Here is a 21,365-nt window from a genome sequence, read left to right on the forward strand (position 1 = left end):
TCTATATATTACAAAGACCGTCCTAATGGTTAATAGTTAGACCGTCCTAATGGTTAGCCATAATTTTGCCATAGTGTTTCATTTGGGTTTGAATTCTGAAAACGACATAAGTCTTTCTAAGTGTATAGCGTCTGTGTGCCATTGGGGCACTTAAAATACTAGCAAGCCAAAGTTCTCTCCAGTGGTCACATAGAAGGGAAAAAAGGAGTGTGAGACACTCAGATAGACTTGGGGTATTCTCCTTTAAAAGTGAGAGGAAATTGTACAACTAGTGCAGCGGGGCTATACTTGTACTGCCAATCATAAAATTCCGTTGTTCCACCCACTTGCAACTGTATCTATATATTGGAAATGTATCTTTGATTTGGATGAAGATTTTCTATTTAAAATTTTAAAAGATATACGCTAAAAATATTATTGAACTATGTGTTATCCCATATCCATGGAAACTTCAACATATTCCAGTCTCCAAAGTTATTTCAAGTTATTATATAAGGTTTTATGTTTTCTGAATAGATAGTAGTGTACCTTGTTTAGTGACTGAATCTTCTGAATAGTTACTGGTAAGTAACTAGAGAAAGCTAAATGCTTTAAAGATTTAGAACATTGTTAACATTGTTAAATTGTCTTTAAACATTGTTAGATTTTTCGAAATGCGTATGTAATCTGGTTTAAAGCATACTGATCTATAATTATTTTATATAAATTAAATTATTTTTAGAATGTCAAAAAAAGATGATATCAAATCAGTAATTTTTAATTAGGATAAACGATCTGCATGTAACATTGTGAATGACATATTTTAAGTCCAAAATATATCTAGTTTTGCTGTTGAATTGTATATGGCTAAAAAAATTATGCTTTCTAATGAAGCTAAAAGGACAAGAAAAGAAGAAGGGTTAGTAAGACTGAGTTTAACGGCAGACTGGTGGAGTTCAAGCTCAGCGAGAGCGTAAAAACCTTAAGTAACCCTTTTGGACGACTGTTAAAATCTGAAACCTTTCAGATTTTATTTCTTTATTTTCATTAAATAAATATTTGGTATTATAAGCATTGATCTAATACCCTAATTTCAATATTTCAGAATTCTGTAAACTCGCAAGTCTCGTAAGGTAAGTAACATTTTAGTTGCATCTGAGATTTAAAACATTTATTTCTTTTATTGTCTTTCTTACTCTTTTATGTTTTTATTCCTTAACTTTTAAACAAATAATTTCTTAAAAATTCATGACATGAGGTTTATTTTTCTCTAATGTATTATTTTGAGTATTTTATTTTATTTAAAGGGAATGAAAACAATGGTGTTATTGCTGCATTGTGACCAATGGTTACAGCAAAGTTTCATATAAAAGTGTTATTTTAACATATATTACAGCCATTAATGAATTCTGCTACAAAAAGACATTATTAAAGTATCTGAAATTTTATCTTAAAATATTTTGCATTCATTTTCGACAAATATACTGACAAGGATAAAAATATTGGATGACTATAAAATATTGGATGACTAAATGATCGATTAGTCTGTCTGCGTCAAACAGCCGTGATGTTCTCTAATTATTTCACTCAGTTATGTGTGTGTAGTAATTCCCAATTTTCTACAGCTTCATCTATCAAATGAAACTCTCTATGTCCAACTCTCTATGTCTCTATAACCAACTCTCTATGTCTTCTAGTTACGGTGATCTAAGTGTTTCTGTAACCCGCAAAAGCTTCATAGTTTTTCTTTCCCTCATACCATCATGGGGAAAATTAAGTATAAGTTAAAATAATAAGCATCTTACAAAGAATGCCACACTCTCTATAGCGTAAAAGATTTTTGAAATTTGCGGAAAATCTATTCATCACTCAGGGAATCTTAACGCTTCTAATGCTTTGTCTACACGGAAAACCTAACTATTACGCCTGTGAATGCAGACGCTGTTGAGAATAATAAAGTTATCTTAGTTACCATACTAATAAATAAGGGCCTCAAGTTTTCTTTATATGTACAAATCTTTTATTATATGTATGCTTAATTATTGTTTGTTATACGACGCTATCCTGTTTCCATAGAGTGTTTTCAGATACATTGTAAACTGAAGGTAATTTGCTTGTACAATGCTTGTGTATTCAAATCTTCAAGCATATTGTATATTAAGAAGCATGTCAAAAAATCATTTTTGTTGAAGCTAAAAAACTGCTGTACGCATATACTAAGCTTTTTCTTCTCTTTACAGTTACGTTTCTTTATCCGCAATTGTAGTTTTCTCACGGCGTTTCGTGAAGGATGAATATTTTTCCGGTAATAAAGCTGTTCGCACTTGCGCAACAGCTTGATCAATTGTGCACGCAAACACGCAGCTTATGTATACATATTAACACTATCTCAGAAATACACTCATTCTCAAATAATAAACAAACAAAACTAAAAAAAAAAGGTACGAAATTAAAAAGAGGAGTTAAAACGTACAATTTACATATGAAATAGAGGTCGCATCGCCGAATGCAAAGATACAACTAGAATTAGCATAAAACGCAAACCCTCAATCACACCACAACGCCTTAAAAAGAAAAATGTCATTCCTATACGTCAATTTACAAGCAGCGACAGTTCTGTATAATACCAGGTAGCCAATTTGGAAAACTTGAGCCGAAGTCTCTGTTTCCATTGTGAAATGCGTTGGAAGGTTGTTATGTTGTTGCAAGCAATTGCAAAACAATCCGCTGATGCGAGAGAAATGAATTTCCATCGTAATGTCATCTACAGACTACGGAATAGTTACAAAATTGATCAAAGCACCTGTAGAAGAAGTAGATCCGGACGCCGGAAGGTTAGCAGGAAGGCAGACAATCGCTTCCTTTTGTTATATGAAAGACGCCGTAGATCACTAACAGGAGCCGCATTTCTGTGCTTCCGCAGGACGACCCCCTATTCCAACAAACTATGTAGGGTCAACAGCCATGAAGGTGAACTCTACCCCCGACGACCTGTGTTTGTTGAATTGAGCAAATACAGCAGTTATCGTCAGTTATATACAGATGGATCCAAGTCAAATGATCATGTCGGATAGCATTTGTAATTGAAGATCACATAGAGGGCAGACGCGTACCATGCTTTCTCAGTCTTAACATCTGAACTAACTGAAATATATTATGATCTTTTGTACATCTCAAAGCTCTGCCACAAAAAGTTCATAATTTATACAGACTCATATAGTGCGCTTAAATTGTTAGAAGCTTTTCTAAGACTCAAAATCCTGTAATAGTGGGTGTTCTCAAGATTCATATAACCTTAACGAGTCGTGGATATAAAATCTTGTACTGCTAGGTTCCCGGCCGTGCGGGAATAAAGGGAAATGAGCTGGCAGATATCACAGCAAAATGTGCTATTGAACTGTCCAGTCGCCTCATGCCTTTTAGGGACATCTGTTGTGTCGACAGAGAGAAGACCGAAAACAATGGCAGCAACTTGGAGACGTTCAGCTTCATAACAAGTTCAGAAATGTAAAGCCTAGAATTGAGCATTGGGATTTCACTAGAAATCGTAAGGAGGAAGTTCTTTTAACTCACTTCAGAATTGGTCACACTAGAGGGACACATAACTAACTTTTGAAGACTGAGATTGAGCCTGTTTGTTCAAATTTTAATGCTTGTTATCAGTTCGTCATATTTTAATTGAGGGTCCATATGTTAATAGTCTTCGTGAGAAATATTTAAATAGTTGTAACTTACCTCTCGACCATTTAATCGGAAGAGAGGTCAATTGTAATTTATTTTGTTATATTAAAGAGACTACCTTTTATTACCTAATGTAATGTGTTTTGAAGATTGTGTATTGTACACTGCTGGCCACCCAAATTGCAACGCCAAGAAAGACAAGAGATATCATAACAAAATTTATTTAGTAGATAACATGGTGACAAAGTATCAAATTATTAAATTTATAGACTTCTGTGAAGTGTGGTTCCTTCCAGAATCACTAGCCAGAGTAGCCGCCATTGTTGGAGATCACAGCTGCCACACGCCTCGGCATTGATTCAAAGAGACTTTGGCTGTGTTCTTGGGATACAGCAGACCAAGCAGCTTCTACACGTTGCCAACGTTGATCTGGTGTGCCAGCTTGGGATGTAATCTCGGTCAATCGTTCAGCAACCATGGACCACATCTTCTATCAGTGAAAAATCCGAAGAGCCAACCGGCCAGCGAAGCAATTCAATTTGGTGATCGAAGAAGAACCCTTGAACAATGCGTGCCACGTGTGGTCGCGCATTATCCTGTTGAAATATGGCTGTGAGCAAGTCCTGAAGGTAAGGAAGGACAACTGGCTCCAACACCTCGGAGATGCAGCACTGGCTGATTAAAGTGCCGGAAATGCGTACTAGAGGAGTGCAAGAGTGATATCTAATACCGCCCCATACCATAATACCCGGGGCAGGATCAGTGTGGCGGTGCATAACGCAGCTCTTCAGCATCCTCTCTCCACGGATTATTACATCTGTTTGACTATAGTCACAAGAAAAACTTTCGTGAAGTAAATATAAGATGTAGTAGATTATTGTTTTAATAAGCTAATATCCTCTCTTAAAATCATGTCTGAAATTCTGTAGTCAAGAAACGATTTTTTAAGTATCATAATCACATGGATAAACACAAGCCAAATTATTTATGGTATTTTAATTAATTATAAAAGTAATAGCTTATATTTGAGTTATATTAATTTTTTAGAGGTTACTTGGGTCCAGTGGTTGCAATAAACTATTGGAGTTCTTTTTTAGATAAACAGCAAGTATTTCGTTATTTCCGTGAGGGGGTAATTTCTTTCATTCATTATTAAATGAAGTTTCAGATGCTTTAATAGTATTATACTCAATGCACGCAGAAAAACTCTTGTTAATTCGTGGCCGTTAAATAAAGCTATCTCAATAATTATTTACATCAAATGCAAATATTATTAAGTCACGATAAAGTGATGTGTATTCCACTTAAAGGTGAAGATGATAATGGAAAATCCTTTCTACAATATAGGTTATAAGGTATTTCTCCCGTCTTCCTAACATGCTTTCGTGGTATAGTGGTCTGCACGCTGGACCAAGTAGTATAGTGGTCTGCATTCCAGAGGTCCGTGGTTCGATTCTTGGCAAAGGCATTGCTCATCTTTCATCTTTCCTGCTTCCAAAATACCTAATGTCTCTACAGTGGCGTGTGAACTAAAAGAGTGGTGGAAGATGATTCTCCCCACCAGAATTTGGCAATTGGGTCACTTAAAACCCCCCGTCTCCCTTTAAAATGGGGAGTATATAAGGTATTTCTCTCGCATTCTTAGCGTGCCTTCGTAGTGTGGCGGTCTGCAAGCTGGGCGCGTATTCCAGAGCGAAGGCGTTGCTCATTTTTCACTTCCTCTGCTTCCAATATACCTAATGTCTCTACAAGGTAAGCAATGACTTAACTGAGTACAGAATAAAAGTTTAACTTAAATGAATGAATGGAAGATTTATGTGTGGCACACCAGTGTTTAAGAAAGTTTCTGTAAAATGCTGAAGGAAAATGTCCTGCACTTAAGGGGCTTATTAACTTAAAAATAACCAAAGAAAGAGATGTCATATTTATGCTTAGTTCTCTATAATGTGTTCTTACTTTTATAAATTCCTCTCATAGATTTTATTTATTTGCATTCTGATTTTCAGAAAATGTATTACATGCTGATGTTATGCAAAATAACATTAGTTAATATTTAATTTATGCCTAGTTTTGTGCCCCTTTATAAGTTGGTTACAAATTTATATTTTTATCTTCCATTCAATTTATATGAAATTACATTATATCATATTTACCGCTATTGTTGCTTTCCGTTATTAAATAGATTTTCTGTGTGATCAAAAACGTCGATGAAAAGATTTGAGATCAGAAGAAACACGTCTATAAGATTCCCCTTTTCTTCAATTAAAAGAACACATTTTTTCCGAGAGTTGCTGATAAAATTAATGTTTAATTTATTTTTATATTACTGAGTAATGAATAAATTAACTGAAACTATTAAACCTATTTTCAAAATTATCCGAAAAATCTATGGAAGGACAAAACCTCCAAGAGAAAAACTTCTCCAAAAAACTCACTTTTCGCCTGTTTGCAGTCGATGTCTGACTTCGGTTCATGATTGTGTCCATTTTAAAATTTAGCCTCTTGCAACATGCATTTTTACTTTTTAAGTAAGTGAGGGAGTGCACCGCTATGATGGCTTCCGACCACGGACATGAACCAAATGGAATTATATACCATCATGGCTGGGAAGACTTAAATAAATATGGTTCTAAATTGTTCGCTGAAGTTGTAGCCATCTTGAATACCCTTCTGATGAGCCTGAAGTATAATGGCAATGCCGTTAAACCAGCATTTCATTTTATTTTATTATCACATTAATCATTCATAAAGGGCTATTTTTTGTTCTACGAGCTTTGCTTATGAGCATATATAAATATGTTTGTTAAATGACTGACAGGAAAATAATATGTTCTCGAAATAATGCATCTAGACTCCCTCCCCCACCAAAAAAAACTTGACAAGTATTGTATTTTCTACCTGTTAATAACTCACCTCTAACATCTTGCATGGAGAATTTGCTGTAAGAGAAAAATGAAATATCTGAGAAAAATCTAGAATGCGGAAAAAAAAAAAGAAGCACGAGAAGACTTGAAAAAGCGGCATTTTCAAAACAATAAGCGTTAGATGCAGCGGATGCGATGATGGATTGGCCTGAATATCAGAAAGTAGTTTCCATAAAATCGTATGCCTGACGATTAAGCTTACTTCAATAGAAAAAAAGACGGTAAATAGCAGAAGAAATTTTTTAAAAAAAATTAAGGAATAAAATTTATAAAACAAACGTATAATATTGCATTCGTATTATATGAATGCAGGAGCTTTGATTTACACGTATAAATATATTAGTACATAGGTTCATATGAGCTCTTTTCTCTGAAAGTGGTGTAAGTCCGTTTTATACCATGTAGAGATATTTAAGAATTTGTATTTGAATGATTTAAAAAATATTGGTATATGTTACTATACTCATTTTATGTTTTTTAAATATCAAATTGATTTAAATTTATAATGCTATCGTTTTTAAATTATTAGTTAAAATACCTTTAAACTTTTGATGACCTCAAATGGACTTACACCAATTTCAGAGTAAACAAAAATAAAAATCATACTTTTATGAAATATTAAATATGGGATATCAATTGAATCAAACCAATTTTCTTACAGAAATTTCGGCGCTCTTCTATTAACCGGACGGATTCAGAAATGTATCCATGTATGCAAGTCTATGTGGATATTTAAGCCAAACTTTTATTAAATATGTAAAAAAAAGGCTATATTTCAATATTTCTTCAGGCAATACCATTTAAATTACTTTAATAATAGCTTTATATTAATATAATTATTATTCCAAAGGTGCATTGTCCCTGAAGAACTATTGTTTTAGTTTTGAGATTTTGCATTGAACCTCTATAAACGGCGAATTACTTTTCAAACTGTTGCCACCAAATGTTAAAGTCCTGCATTATATTTGAATAAATTAAATAATGAAAAATCTGCATAAATGTATGTATATTTCTCGCATTGTGATAAAACAACGATATATAGAGCCATCGCATTTTAAATGATGTAATCCTCTTACGAATATGGGCAAGTGGAAGAACAAATTTCAAATCTGTTTTATTATCGATTTCATATTTTGTAAAACTTTAACGAATTTTTGGGTAACAAATTCAACGATTTAAAAGCGAGCAATGGCAACACTCTACGGAGGGAGAACTTATTTATCTCCAGTGCGCGGAACTGTGTATCGGAAATTCTAAAGATATCCTCATTTTAAAATTATTTTGCGACATATTCAACTGAATTTTATGGTTTAAGTGCAAAGAACATGATATTTAATAAATAAAGGTAACACACAAAACGTTAAAAAAAAACGCCCCTTTTGACGGAATTTCGAGAAAGTTCTCCAGTTCTGTAGAGGTGATCTTGAGTCATGACCGGTCAGACGAGTAAATAGAGCTACCGCTGTCTTTCTTGGAAAACTGGGAATGAAAGTTGTCTCTTCCCCCACAATCCTCCAATCATATCCTGCTTGAGCATTTTCTTAAGAGTAGGGTTGACAAACAATTTAGTCGTATGAAATGAAAGCGGTCGATTAATGCGTTCCATTATGAAAGTTCCTTTCTTAGCCAAAGTATCAGCATTTTCATTTTCCACAGTTCCACAGTGGATTGGAATCCATTGTAAAGAAATTATGTGTGCCGTTGCCTTAAGCAAAGGCCTACAGTCTAAGATTCTTTGGGAACTATTTTGGTTGTTCAGAAGAGCTTGAAGGGCTGACAGTATGACTGTCTTTACAAAAGACTGGCTACAAATCGGCAGTTGTTGAATAGCCACGGCAATAGCTTCGAATTTACCATCAAAGGCAGTAGTAAGAGGTCCCATTGGTAAGTAGAAACTGAAAATCTCTTGATGGATACCTGCTCCAGCACCGCGCTTTCTCTCTAACATAGAGTCGTCAGTGTAGACATGCAACCACTCATTTTGAGGATAGTCAATCCCAATAGTTTCCACTGCAGCAGATCTTAATTGTGAATCGCTCATTGCGTTTTCAAAATTTTTTTGGATAAGATCGAGATTTATATTCAAATTCAAAATGTCCAAGGGACAATGAGGAGGAGGTAAAATTAGATAATCTCGGCTCAACTCCAAAGCAACAGATTCTCTCTGAGCAGCTAGTATATAGCCAATTTGTGTTTTCAGATTTCTAGAAATTTCCTTATAGCTCCTCCAAAACGGGTTGTCGGACAAACGCACCAGCTTCTGGTATAATAGGATCGCCATTCTCTTAATACAATCATAAACATGTTACAAACCGGTTAAAAGCTGCACTGTAAGAATAGGAGTAGATCTCACTGCCTCAGTAATTATGCGCAACGCTTGGTTCTGGAAGACTTCGAGGATCTGGACTACATCCTCCGGAGCTGTGATGAGAATCTCGCTACAATGACAAATAATTGGTTGAATTCATAATTTGTAAGTAGTCGTGAATGTCTCTCTGTCACCACCCCCACCTTGAACTAGCTAAACGTTTTAAGACAGAAAATCCCAGCTCTCCCATTCCAGCTCTCCCAGAGCACCATTAAGAGTCTCATTTAAGCCATCCTGCTTCTTTTTAGAAGCACTACTCCAGATAACAAGATTTTCGGCAAAAACGGCAGGATCCACCCACGGCGCCAGAGGCTTTGGTAAATCGTTAATAACCTCCCAGACGAGAAAGTCTTCTTACGGCTTTATTTCCAAATGTTCTGTATGTTTCCTCCAACTTATACGTGGATCGAAGATACAATTATTTTGTTGAATCGTTATGTTGAACATCTACACCCTTATTTGTCAACTTTGGGATAAAATTCTGTCTGTTCAGAGTAAAGAACTGGCATGTGCTCTGGTCCTGATTTACTCTCACACCATGTTTTGACCCCAATATTTCAGCTCTCTCAGAGCACCATTAAGAGTCACATTTAAGCTATCCTGCTTCTTTTTAGAAGCACTACTCCAGATAACCAAATTGTGGGCAAAAAAGGCAGAATCTACCCACGGCGCCAGAGGCTTTGGTAAATCGTTAATAAAACCCTTAAAAAGAATTGGGCTGACGAACTGTTCTCTGTGGAAAACCAGTTTCCATCTTTAAGACACAATAACACGCCGAATAAATACTAATTCAGAAGTCAAACAACAAAAATCAGCGTTAATTTACAAAATTACAAACCGCAAATGCGATTTGCGGTTTTGCAGCTGAAGATGATGGTTCGGTAAAACCATCGAAACTATTCCTGTGAAAATTTTGTAAATTAACGCTGATTTTTGTTGTTTGACTTCTGAATCAGTTTCCATCTGTTTAAGTCTAGAAACGTCACAGCCATATCTAACAGGAAAAAAAAACCGCTGTGATAAGAAATTCTTAATTCATAGAAACATCCTGGCATCTATTCCCAAGTTCTGTAATTTCTGAGTAGTACGCAGTCTCCATACTTTATCATAAGTTAATTTAAAGTCTCTAAATGTTGATAGGACAGACAAGCGATTGTCTAAAGAATCCTTATGGCTTGATTAACATAAGATACCTGTTGGACAGTGGAATGAAGCTTGTCTAATTGTCTGAATAAGCTTGTTTAGGAGACAAGAGACTTCTCCAGAAACCAAGTTATTCTAAAGGCTATCATCTTTTCCATAGCCTTCGACATACACTAGTCAATGAAAGAGGTCGACAGCTTTTAATATTATCTGCAGGTTTATGCTTTTTCAAAATAGGGATAATAATGGCTTTTTTCCACATGGTGGGTACATAAGAGTTCCACTATGATTAAAAACAAATAGAAGGCACATTTGAGCATTATATCCTAGATGTCTAATAAACTCTGGATGTATTTTATCTAAGCCTGGACTTTTTCCTATATTTAGGAAATTAATAGCTTCTTTTAATTCTAAAATGTCAAAATCTCCATTAAAAATCTCTTGTCTAGATCGCAAAGACCTATGAGAGTCCTTGATCAATTTCTTCATCAGCCTTTGATCTCTCTTATGTTTATCACTCAAATGATGATTAGAAGCATATAAATTCATAAAAGCGTCAAACATATACTTGTAAAATTTTAAAGCCTTTCCCTTAAACATTAATGTACCCTTGTGATTACCTCAGCCCGCCAGTGAGACTACTGAAGCAATGGGCTTGACTGTATCTCACCCCAGCTGATCTCACCTGTATGATGATTCAAGGCCCCACGTAGTATTCTTTAAGTCAGTGGTGCCCAACCTTTGGTCTCTCACAAACACATTTTGGCCTATCGCAAGCACATTTTGGCCTATGGCGAGCACATTTCCAAAATATCAACATTTTTGTTAAACATACTTCCAATCTTATGTGATACATCTGAAATATTAATTTCGGAAAGTGGGGTTGAGATTAATAATAATATTGGTTGAACTTTATGGAAATCAGAGAAGTGGAGTTCAAAATTATTTTTCAGTGCATTTAGGTTTTCCGAGTATTTCTCTGTTTCAATTGCTTTGTGGTTATTAACATGGCTTGATAAATTCTGAAAAATGGGCAAAATTGTTCTCTTCCATCTGATATATCCACAAATTCAACTTTATCTGAAAAGTAGTTACAGTCACAGTCAATTGAAAAAGTGTTTTTTCTTTTCCCTGGAGGTCTTCGTTCAGTTAGTTCAGTTTAGCTGTTATATTCGTGAGAAAATACAGATGGCATAACCAATTATTATCGTCCAATTCTTTATAACTTCTGTTTCCGGATTCCAAAAAACTGCTTAATTGGCGAAAGAAATTTGGTAACGGGCAAACCGTTGAAGTAATTGCCCCCTGCTGAGCCATCTAAACATAGGAATGGAGCAATAAGATTCCATGTTTGCTAGCAAGTTCATCAGTTAGCAATCAATTATTTTATAACGTCTTACAAGATATCTCTTATGACTGTAAACGCTTACCATATTTTAACAATTAAGAAATATCAATGAATGTTTATTTTTAAAATATTTTTTGTTCGTAGTACCTAATCGGGCTGGCGAGCACACTTGTGCTCGCGAGCAAGATTGGGCACCGCTGCCTTAAGCAATTTGGTAAGGAGCAGGATTAATTTCTGCTGTACACCAGAATATGCATCAAAGCATCCGTGTTTGTAGAATATCTTTGCTTTGAGCGACCTGTATCTGTTCGCCCTCATGATGAAGATTCTAGTGATGACGAGGGCGAACAGATACAAGTCCCTCAAAGCAACGAAATTTCCTTCCCAAATCATTTTTGTTGTTGAATTTGTTTGAATAAAATCATTTTTGTCGCAGAGAAATGCAATTCGGAAACTTCAGCGATAGGAAACAAAAATTCGTAAATCTGATGTAGAAAGAATACTGTAATCTGAAGATCTAGAATTCTACAATATTTGAAAACTGATGATATATTTCTAGAGTAGATCGTCAACAGAAGTTTTAAGTCCATATTTTGTCTTCATATAGTAAAGTATAAATTCAATTTGGAAACTTCAGTGATAGGAAACTGAAATTCGTAAATTTGATGTAGAAAGAGTACTGTAATCTGAAGATCTAGCATTCTACGTACAATATTTGAAAACTTAGGATACATTTTTAGAGCAGAGCGTCAACGGAAGTTTCCAGCCTATATTTTATCATGTAATAGTAAAGTATAATAAATGTTTTAGGGGTATTATTTCATAATTTTCAGGAAGCCTTATCAGATTGAAGAGCGAAAGGATAATTAGCAGGGTTAGTAAAACCCGCAAATATTGTTTCCGCAAAGGTATTGTGCTTTTAAGCAATAATGAGCAGCTCATACTTTGAAACCGTTCAGACACGATTTGAGTGTGTGTGTGTGATTATAGTAAAGCCTCGAGGGCTATCTGCCTAAGGGGAGGGATGCCTTCGTGGAGGACTTTCTAAGGGAAACTGGCTCGTATACACGTTACACATGGGGAAAACCACGAAAACGCCCATGCAGCCAGCCGTTCGCGGGATTCGAACCTCGGACCGAACTACCAGTGTTCAGCGACTTTACCGCTCGGCCGCTGGTGGTCGACACGATTTGAGAAAATGAAGATGATGCTATACACATTTCCTGATCTATACAATAATCACTAAATTACGCATAATATTGATGACCCATTATGGTTATGCTGAGTAAATAGAGTGGAATCCTTTATATTTTTTCGACGCCTATCAAGAAATCGGACAAATTTTAATGTGAGGAATCCATTACTATAGTTCTTCTTAAATATCTGGGACTTATTCTCGACTTTCTCTAATGGAATTCGTGTTATTTTGGCACTGTTCCGTTATCGGGACTGAATACCGGATACTGAAATGTATGAATGTATGCACGTATGTATGTGATCCTGATAACAGAACAATACGTTATTTGAAAGTAAAAGATCTGCATTAAATTCATTCAACATATATTTATACTACTACTTTATATCAATAGCCTTTTGAGCATAATACTTGCATTTTCACCGCATTTTCGTACAAATATTTAAATATTTTAAAATAACCGTATTTGCATCTAATATTCTTTCTTATATTAAAATTCTAGAGTTTTATAAAATTGTTCTCTTTTATATACTTAAATACAGTAGTATTCTTAACAAAATTAGGAATATTGTTAATTTTATCGTTGTTAAAGGCTATAAAAAGGTAATAGAAGCTATTATGGATTTTTAAGTACCATTGAATTAATTTTGTTTTAATATGTACGCCATATAGTTTGGCTCATCATGTTCGAAAAAATAATCTTTAATCATAATTAGAAAATAGTTAATTTTATCTTTAATGCCAGCTACTTTTTTCCAGCTTGTATGGGACAATGGTAACTGAATAGTATTTACTATATCATTAATATTATTATTCTAATAATTTATATTAGTAAAAATAATTGGTAGAATAATTGCAACTGAGGAAAGTATGGTACATTTGTAAAAATGTAAAATAATTTTAAAAATAATTTTAGTACAGTAAAATTAAAACCACATTTTTTTCTTTTGTCTCAAATATTGGATAAATAAGCAATGATTTCATTGTTATACTTTAGCTTATATATAAATAAGTTATGAATTTACACAAATCCAAAGAACTAATTAATTTGTTTATTTCGTCAAAAAAAGCGTTTAACAGTTTGTTTAATTAAAAGAATGCTTTAAGATATACAATCTTTATTCTTACGACTTTTACGACACATAGCTTCCTGTTCTAATCCCTTATGATACAGGAGAAATAAAATTATATAATTTACAATATAGGGGACATTTTGGAATTACATAAAAAACAAAACCCATAATCTGAATATTTAGGTGGTCTCAGTTGGTTCGAATGATTCAAATTCTGCTATAGTAATTATGGCATATATACTGCTTTGAAAATGATTCTGGTTAATTAAAACTCTAAGGAGCACATTACTTCCAATGTGAATGAAAATGGATATTTGTTCAGTATAAGTTGAAATGCGTTACCCTTTGACCTTCAGATTAAAGAGAGTTGGCCAGCTGATATCTTCTTATCGATCATCCTAGCAGATGTTACTGAGTTTATCCGTTTCGATTTCTGACACATTATTTCTTTAACTTTCGTAATAAAATCAACTGAGACATGAAATTAGTCGCCAAATTACATTAGACTTGAATATTGCTGGTCATTGCTAGATTCCCATGTCATCATTTGTATAAAAGTTTTAATGTGAATTTTAAAATTTTAACAACTGAAGGAAAATAAAATTTGACATTTCGCAATTTACTAAAATAGGCAAACTTTGATTACCTCATAAACTTATACTAAGTTACTAAAAGTAGAAATGCCCAAATACCAAGCCATGCTACCAAGAGTCAGTGAACAACAAAGCAAATTTTAGAAGTCGCTTAAAAATTAATTTAACAAACATTTCAGTCTCTGTTGGACACAACGATATTGAAATTCAGGAAAATGTCATAATATTAGATATAAGCTTATAAGATATTTCTCCTACCTTCTTAGCGTGCCTTCGTGGTGTAGTGGTCTGCACGCTCAGCGCGCAATTGATAGGTTCGCGGTTCCATTCCCGGCGAAGGCGTTGCTAATTTTTCATCTTTATTGCTTCCAAAAACCTAATGTTCCGCATCCGTTACTTCGCATCCGTTAGCCTCAACTCTTTTGTCGGAGACACCGACTACACCGAATGTCGTTTCTCCCGAACTTAGCCTCTTTTTTTATATTTATCTTGTTCTTCTGATATCATTAATTTTTGAATAGCTAAATTAAAAGTTATGTTCTTATTTAGACCCTTAAAGATTCTAAATAAATATGTGACCTTCAATTTTTCTTTTCGTTTACACTGCACTGGTTTCTTTTTATGGAAATGGAATAAAAAATTTTACAAACTTTTTATTAAATGAAAAAGTACCAAATCCACACCGAACTTCGTTTACGCTGCACCGGTTTCCTTTTTTAGTAATTTTTATATTTTCCATAACGGTGGAAATATTGCCGTTTACGCTACACTGGTTTCTTTTTATTAGTAATTTTTATATTTTCCACAATACTCGAAATGTTGCGTATCCTCATGAGTATTATAACCTCGATAATAATGTAGCTTTTGGAAGTTTTAGACTTGTTTTCCTATGGACATGCGTAATTGCCTTGACGACAAATTTCAAGTCACTTAAAAGTGGTTTAGGTTTTAAGATTCTGTACTGTGTACTTTTAAGTTACAGTTGAATTTGAAGAGTTTTGAGAACAGGTAAGAGAATAATTGCTTGAGTTCGTGGTATAGAAAACAACAAGTAAGAAGGGTGAAATAACCCTTTATTACTTCAATAAAGTGTAACAGAACTCCATCTTGGAGTTGTACAATAAAGCTGGCACTCGGGCTTGAACTTAAGAGATTAAGAACTAAACTAAACTATTCTTACCTAAAAAGATATAGCCGAAGCTATCAAACTTCTAACAGAGTTGGCCCCTTAATGTTAATAGACTGCAAAGCTATGAAGGGCCTAAAGTACGGCCGAGCGTAATAATAGCTTACGAGCGAGTAGCCTAAAAAGGGCGGACGCGTGCAGGGAGAATACCTGGTATCTCTCTCCCTAAGACCGTAGATCTTCGCGGTTAAATACCTCTCTTCCTCATTATGTATTCAGACGTGATTCTAAAACTACGTTCTGACCGGAAGTAGTAAGTTGAAATTAAGAAGCTATAGGAATGGAACTTTAAGTCAATATTTAACTTTTAGAAAAATTAACATAATCCTTACAGTGGTAACGACCAGTCTTCATAATAGTCGATAATTAAGGTCTCTAAACGACCTTTTTTCAAACTTTTTAAGTCTAAAAAAAACTTTCTAACGTTAAATATAACACTCTATTTGCATTAACTAGCTTTCACTTTAAACTTTTGTTCTTAGGGCCAACTTTACAGCAAATCTGAAACTAGACTAACACTAGAATCTGACAAAATTTCACAAATTTTCAATCACATTTGGGTACAATCATCTGCTTCTTCTTTCGTTTATTTCCAATAAATATCCTTGGTCCTTCCAGTTTATCTGGTAGGAAAAAATATTAATACTTCCTTTTACAAAAATTTCCATATTCCTTACAATTTCCTCCTTTACTAGCATCATTGGTACCTCATACAACTTTCATTCATACTTAAACTTCTCTTCCTCCAATGTTCAGGGCCGCGCCAACAATAGGTGCAAGGTCGTGCGGTGCACGACGGCGCTGAGCAATCACTAAAACAAGCAGTTCGTCTCGCTGCCTGTCTAAACAAAAAAATTCTTGTTTTATTTGTACTCCCCTCTGGCAGTCGACTCAGGTAAAACCTGGAAAACTACTGATTAGGATCTGTACTTACGCAGTCTCGGCCGCAGGTGTTTATCTTCAGTCCCTACAGGACTAAAGTCATCTCTTGCGATGGTTGTTTCAGGCTTGGCATGAAACATCGATGTCCGGAATGAAACATCGATGGAGGTGGTGAATTCAACTAGCTTTTAAACTGTTTGAGGTTTCCAGTGGGCACCTGGAGCCTCAAAATTGCGTATTGGTATCCTTCCTTGGCTTTCCCCTGGAGCGGCTAAAGCCGACATCTGTATACCATAACGTAGTGTTATCAGGCCGGATTGATGGCCCGGTCTGTCTAACAGTGTTTAAGTGACTTCGTTCTGCTGTCCGGAGTTGGGGCCCCTGTTGATAGCAGATGTTTTTACCATTCCTCCAGAACGGGGACGTGGAATGTAAGTTGCTGAGTGTTCCTGTTGACTCAGTCTTAGCTCGTCGGCTGACCGATAGGTTAGCGGCTTATTCGATCGCCTCTACGGGTTGAGGCGTTTAACTGTGTTAAGGCAGTCTGGAGCTTGCCAGGTCTGAGTGCCCTTTCCTCCTAGTACACTGTCTTATTTGACCGAAATTTATAACCAGGGCAGGAGTTTGTCTCTGGTGTTTTCTTCCGTCTTGTTTGAACGTGAAAATACTTGATGCCAATGGGTATGTAAGGGTAGACGCGTTCGACAAATTGTTTAATACTTATTTCGTGTCTACTGTTGCAATAGTAGTGATATGTGCAACAATTATCTTTTTTGTGATTGTATGTGGTTATTGTTTTTTTCTACATAAAAAAGGTAAGTGTAGTTACATATTATGTTAAACTTAAATTTTTAATTCGGAAAAGCAATGATTTGAGCATAATTACTCGAAAAATGTTTATCTTTCATGTTTGAACCATTATCGTATTCTTGGCCGCGTAAATTACTAATATTTAAACCATTTTCTTCTTTAAAGCCTTTAATAAGAATGTTTTTCTTATCTGTTGTAATACAAAATACTGAAAACCTTTCTTCAATACTCTAGTCCGTATTTTCTAAATTAAGATACCTCATACAAATAGATATCTGCTCTTGATGGGTGCCATCAGGGGTACTATCAAGTAAAATAGAAAAATGCTTTGCTTGTTTGACCTTATTTAAAATAATTTGCTTTATATTATCTCCTAATAAGATAATTGTTTTATTTTGAATTTTATATTCAAGGTAATGAAGCATAATTTTTTTAGTTTGAAATTTATTAATATATACAGACATGATAGGGTCAAATTTTGTGATCATTTCTATACACTTTAAAAAATTATTTATTTCGAACAATTTGTTACTGGAACCATGGAAGGCTAAGTTTTGTTTGGTTAAAATCTGGAAGGCTTAGATAATTCTTTCAATAACATCGCGCAAATGCTTAGTCTCTCTTTTTTAATAAAATGTCAAATTCCGAATTAAAAGGTTTATTCTTTCCTTTCTAAGAAGTCTGGTTAACTCTTTCGTTGTTTGGCAAGATTTGACTAAAGTACATTTAAAGAAATTTACGTCCATTTTTGTCTTTTTGGAAACTGAAACTCGAAACCAGATTGTGGTAATATCCAGGACCATTTTCTATTAAGCCTTGAACTTGGGATGGCAATGATGGACTTGGGCATAATCCGGAATCATCAGGCACAGGCAAATGTGTATCTAATGCAGAAATTGTAGATTTTAATATTATTTCTTCTGTTTTTTTCAACCGGCTGCATTAAAGTTAAAAGTAATTCCCGCATGAAAATACTTTCTAACTCTTTCTGATTATTAGGTTCCGTGGTAGCTGAGACGTTGATGAACAACTAGTGCTAGTAGTGTCAGCTTGGGTAGTCTTTGGGCTTTGGAAAAACTGAGTTATTTTAAAGTTCTGATTTATTAAGGCTCCCTCTCACTTTCTTTTCTTCATTACATTCTGATATAGTTTTTCTGTTTTTCTTCCGACATTTGGGGAAAATGAAAACAGAAAACCTGGATGTAAAAATAAAAGCAGAAATTAATTATTATAAGAACTACTGCGTAAAACACTTCTTAATAACACTCGGAGAGTCACTGTTTGAAACATTTTACATTACTCCTGAAAAGGGGAGTATATCTTAAACCACTGCTTAGAAAATATATGAACTATTAGATCAATACGGAATAATTCAAGAAGGTGGTGGTACTCTTTTGTTTTTTAAAGTAAATAAATCAAATGTAAAGAATGTATTTAAGACGTAATGAAACAACCAAAAATAGAGAAACATTTTCTTTCGGTTTTCCGTATAGCTAAAAATCGGAAAATAACCAATTTTTATTTCCGAATACCTTGTATATTTTTACTTGACTTCAAATCTGAAGTAGGTGTATTTTAAATTCAGTGGTACTCCGTATATATGCCAATCCTTTCTTCTTGGAAGATAATATTTTTTAATTAAATAAACAAATGGTTCATGAAAAAAAAAATGTTTCGAGTAATTATGCTCAAATCGTCGGTTTCCTGAATGAAAAAGCTAACCTAAGTTCAACATAATAGGTAACTACATTTACCTTGTTTTTTATGTATAATAACAATAACAACAAGCAATCATCAAATAAAAAAACAAAAAAGATGAATGTTGCACAAATTACTACGATTGCAACAGTAGACACAAAATAAGAACTAAGCAATTTGTCGAACTCGTCTACAGCGCCCCCTGTACCCTTACATACGCATCGGCATCACTTATTTTCGTTCGCATATACTATTTACAAGATCAGCTCAACTTATGTCAAAAACTGCAAAAAGCATTAACTGATAAAAATCAAAGTGATATAAATACTAGTATAGATCTTATGCATGAACTGCAGTTTTTGCAAACTTTTGGAGGAAATGTAGCATTGTGGGTTTACACTCTACGCTATATCGTTGTTTACAGCATAGCGGCGTGTAGAAAAGAATTTGGATATATCTCTATATATCAGCCTCAGAGCACTTCTTGTGCACTGTTGTAATCACTTTGAACCTTGTCGTAAACTACGCTGCGTACAACAATTTATTCAGTGCCAACTTATTAGATATGTATATTATTTTTGTTTATTTTAAGATAATAAATAGTGTTCAGCAACATAGTTGGTATCCAGGGCATTTAGTATATTAATTTCCTTCGCTTGCAGTGTTACTTTTTTATAACATGTTGCTGTTGTTGTTGACTAATGCTTACTTGTCTGACCTATAGTCAGCCCAAGCCTACGAAATTCCTTGCGGCAAAGAGCGCAAGATACGCCTGTCGTTGGCAACAGCCTTGAGCACCTTACAGGTGATAGTGCGATTTAATTCAGTTTCGCCCGCAATTTTGATGGAGAGCACCCTGTGCTGACGGGTCCGAGCATCCCCTCTTCCCTTACCACCAACCTCGAGAGAACATTGGCCTCGCATATTTAGAATGCCCCTATGCCGTACGGACATTATACACTTCGAAACATCCATGTCTTCTCCGGGATTCGAATCCGAGCCTTTCAGCACGGCAGTCAGCAACACTAACTACTATACTTATTGGGCGGCTTTTTATAACATAAATGTATGTATAATTCTTCAAAAAATATGTTTGGGTGTGGGTTTTAACAAAGCGCAAAATGCTTTTATATTTAACCAAAAGATAAAATGTAATTTTTGCTTTTGGTTTTTAATGTTATTATGTTAATAATGATTCATTTTAAGTGTTAACTATAAGTAATGTCCCTTTAATATAGTCACTACATAAAGGCGCTCGCTAGACATTTGCACGACGGCGCCGATTAGGCTTGGCGCGGGCCTGCCAATGTTCTCCAGAAATTGTTCTGAAATGTACTCAGGGTACTTATGTTATGACATACTAGACCTCAAAAGACTCCCTATACAAAAACACTTCCCTAATATACTAAGCTAAAGTTTAAATTTAACTTTAAAGTGTTAGCTAGAGAGCCTAGCATTAAATGAATTTTAATAGAAATGTAACAATGAGTTTTGATCAATGAGTAAATTAACACATCCATTTCTATGCCACTAGTAACATTAATAAATAATATTGTATTTAACCTGAGGATGCATTTAGAAATGTGAAATATATTGTTTTCATATACGATGAAACAAAATGTATTATATGATGCAGTTGCAAGTTTTAGATTTTAATTAATTCATTATTATTTTCGTCCCATTATTTTCCATTTCAAAAATCGACGTAAACGCTGTTATTAGATGATTTTCGGTTCCAACAAGAAGAAATTTATAGTTTGATTTCTTTGAAATTTCAAAGGAACAAAACGTAAATTTTGATTTCTTCCAAATGTAATTCCTATCAGTTGTTTAAAAAATAAACTCTCAATTTTTTGGGTTTAGGAGATTGTATACATACTCACGCAAAAGTACTTAAGAAGGTGTACGACATAACTGGCAAATTGTAAAAATCATTTTAAAACATGAAAAAATATATCGTTTATACGCATTCTCAAAGAGATGACGAAACGTTTAACAAAATTGCTTCGAATATATTAGAATTAATACATTCTATTATTTATTTCGGTACTTCTTTGTTATGGCAGCCCCCAAGATTGAATCGGCAATCAACCGAGATATCTCACCAAAATCTGGCTGCTTGTTCTTATACCTCAACATGCAATCAATAATGATGTGGATGTCATATGACTTTTTTTTTTAAAAAAGAGGTCTTTTAACCGACAAATGAGTATCCGAAAATGGCCATAACATAAAACTTTATGTTCGCGTAGGAAACCATTTGGAGCTACAATGTTAAAATTTGCAAAAAGAAGAAGGGTCTCCGTGTTGGAAACTAGCTCAGAGGTTCCGGAATATTGTTCGTCAGTGCTATTAGATTTATGTATTCTTGGGCAGCGGAGTTGGCGGCTATGAAAATTCTTAAAAATATTCTTGAGAAACGAAATGTCGGTATTATTGTTATTATTATATATTGCGTTGTTTATTTTTACATTCGAGCTTCACG

General features: G+C 34.5%; 1 pseudogene across 2 annotated transcripts in view; it reads left to right on the plus strand.

The window, feature by feature from the left end:
- Window positions 1-21,365, plus strand: part of LOC118199585 (5-hydroxytryptamine receptor pseudogene) — a 598,391-nt pseudogene that overhangs the window by 47,451 nt on the left and 529,575 nt on the right. For both annotated transcript variants that reach the window (XR_015041203.1, XR_015041204.1), the window contains exon 2: window positions 1,085-1,112. The product of XR_015041203.1 is annotated as a 5-hydroxytryptamine receptor pseudogene, transcript variant X1 (transcript). The remainder of the gene's footprint in view (window positions 1-1,084; window positions 1,113-21,365) is intronic.

Source organism: Stegodyphus dumicola, chromosome 5, assembly GCF_044657685.1.
Source record: "Stegodyphus dumicola isolate Sdum_Otavi_A_Nest chromosome 5, ASM4465768v1".
Taxonomy (NCBI): domain Eukaryota; kingdom Metazoa; phylum Arthropoda; class Arachnida; order Araneae; family Eresidae; genus Stegodyphus; species Stegodyphus dumicola.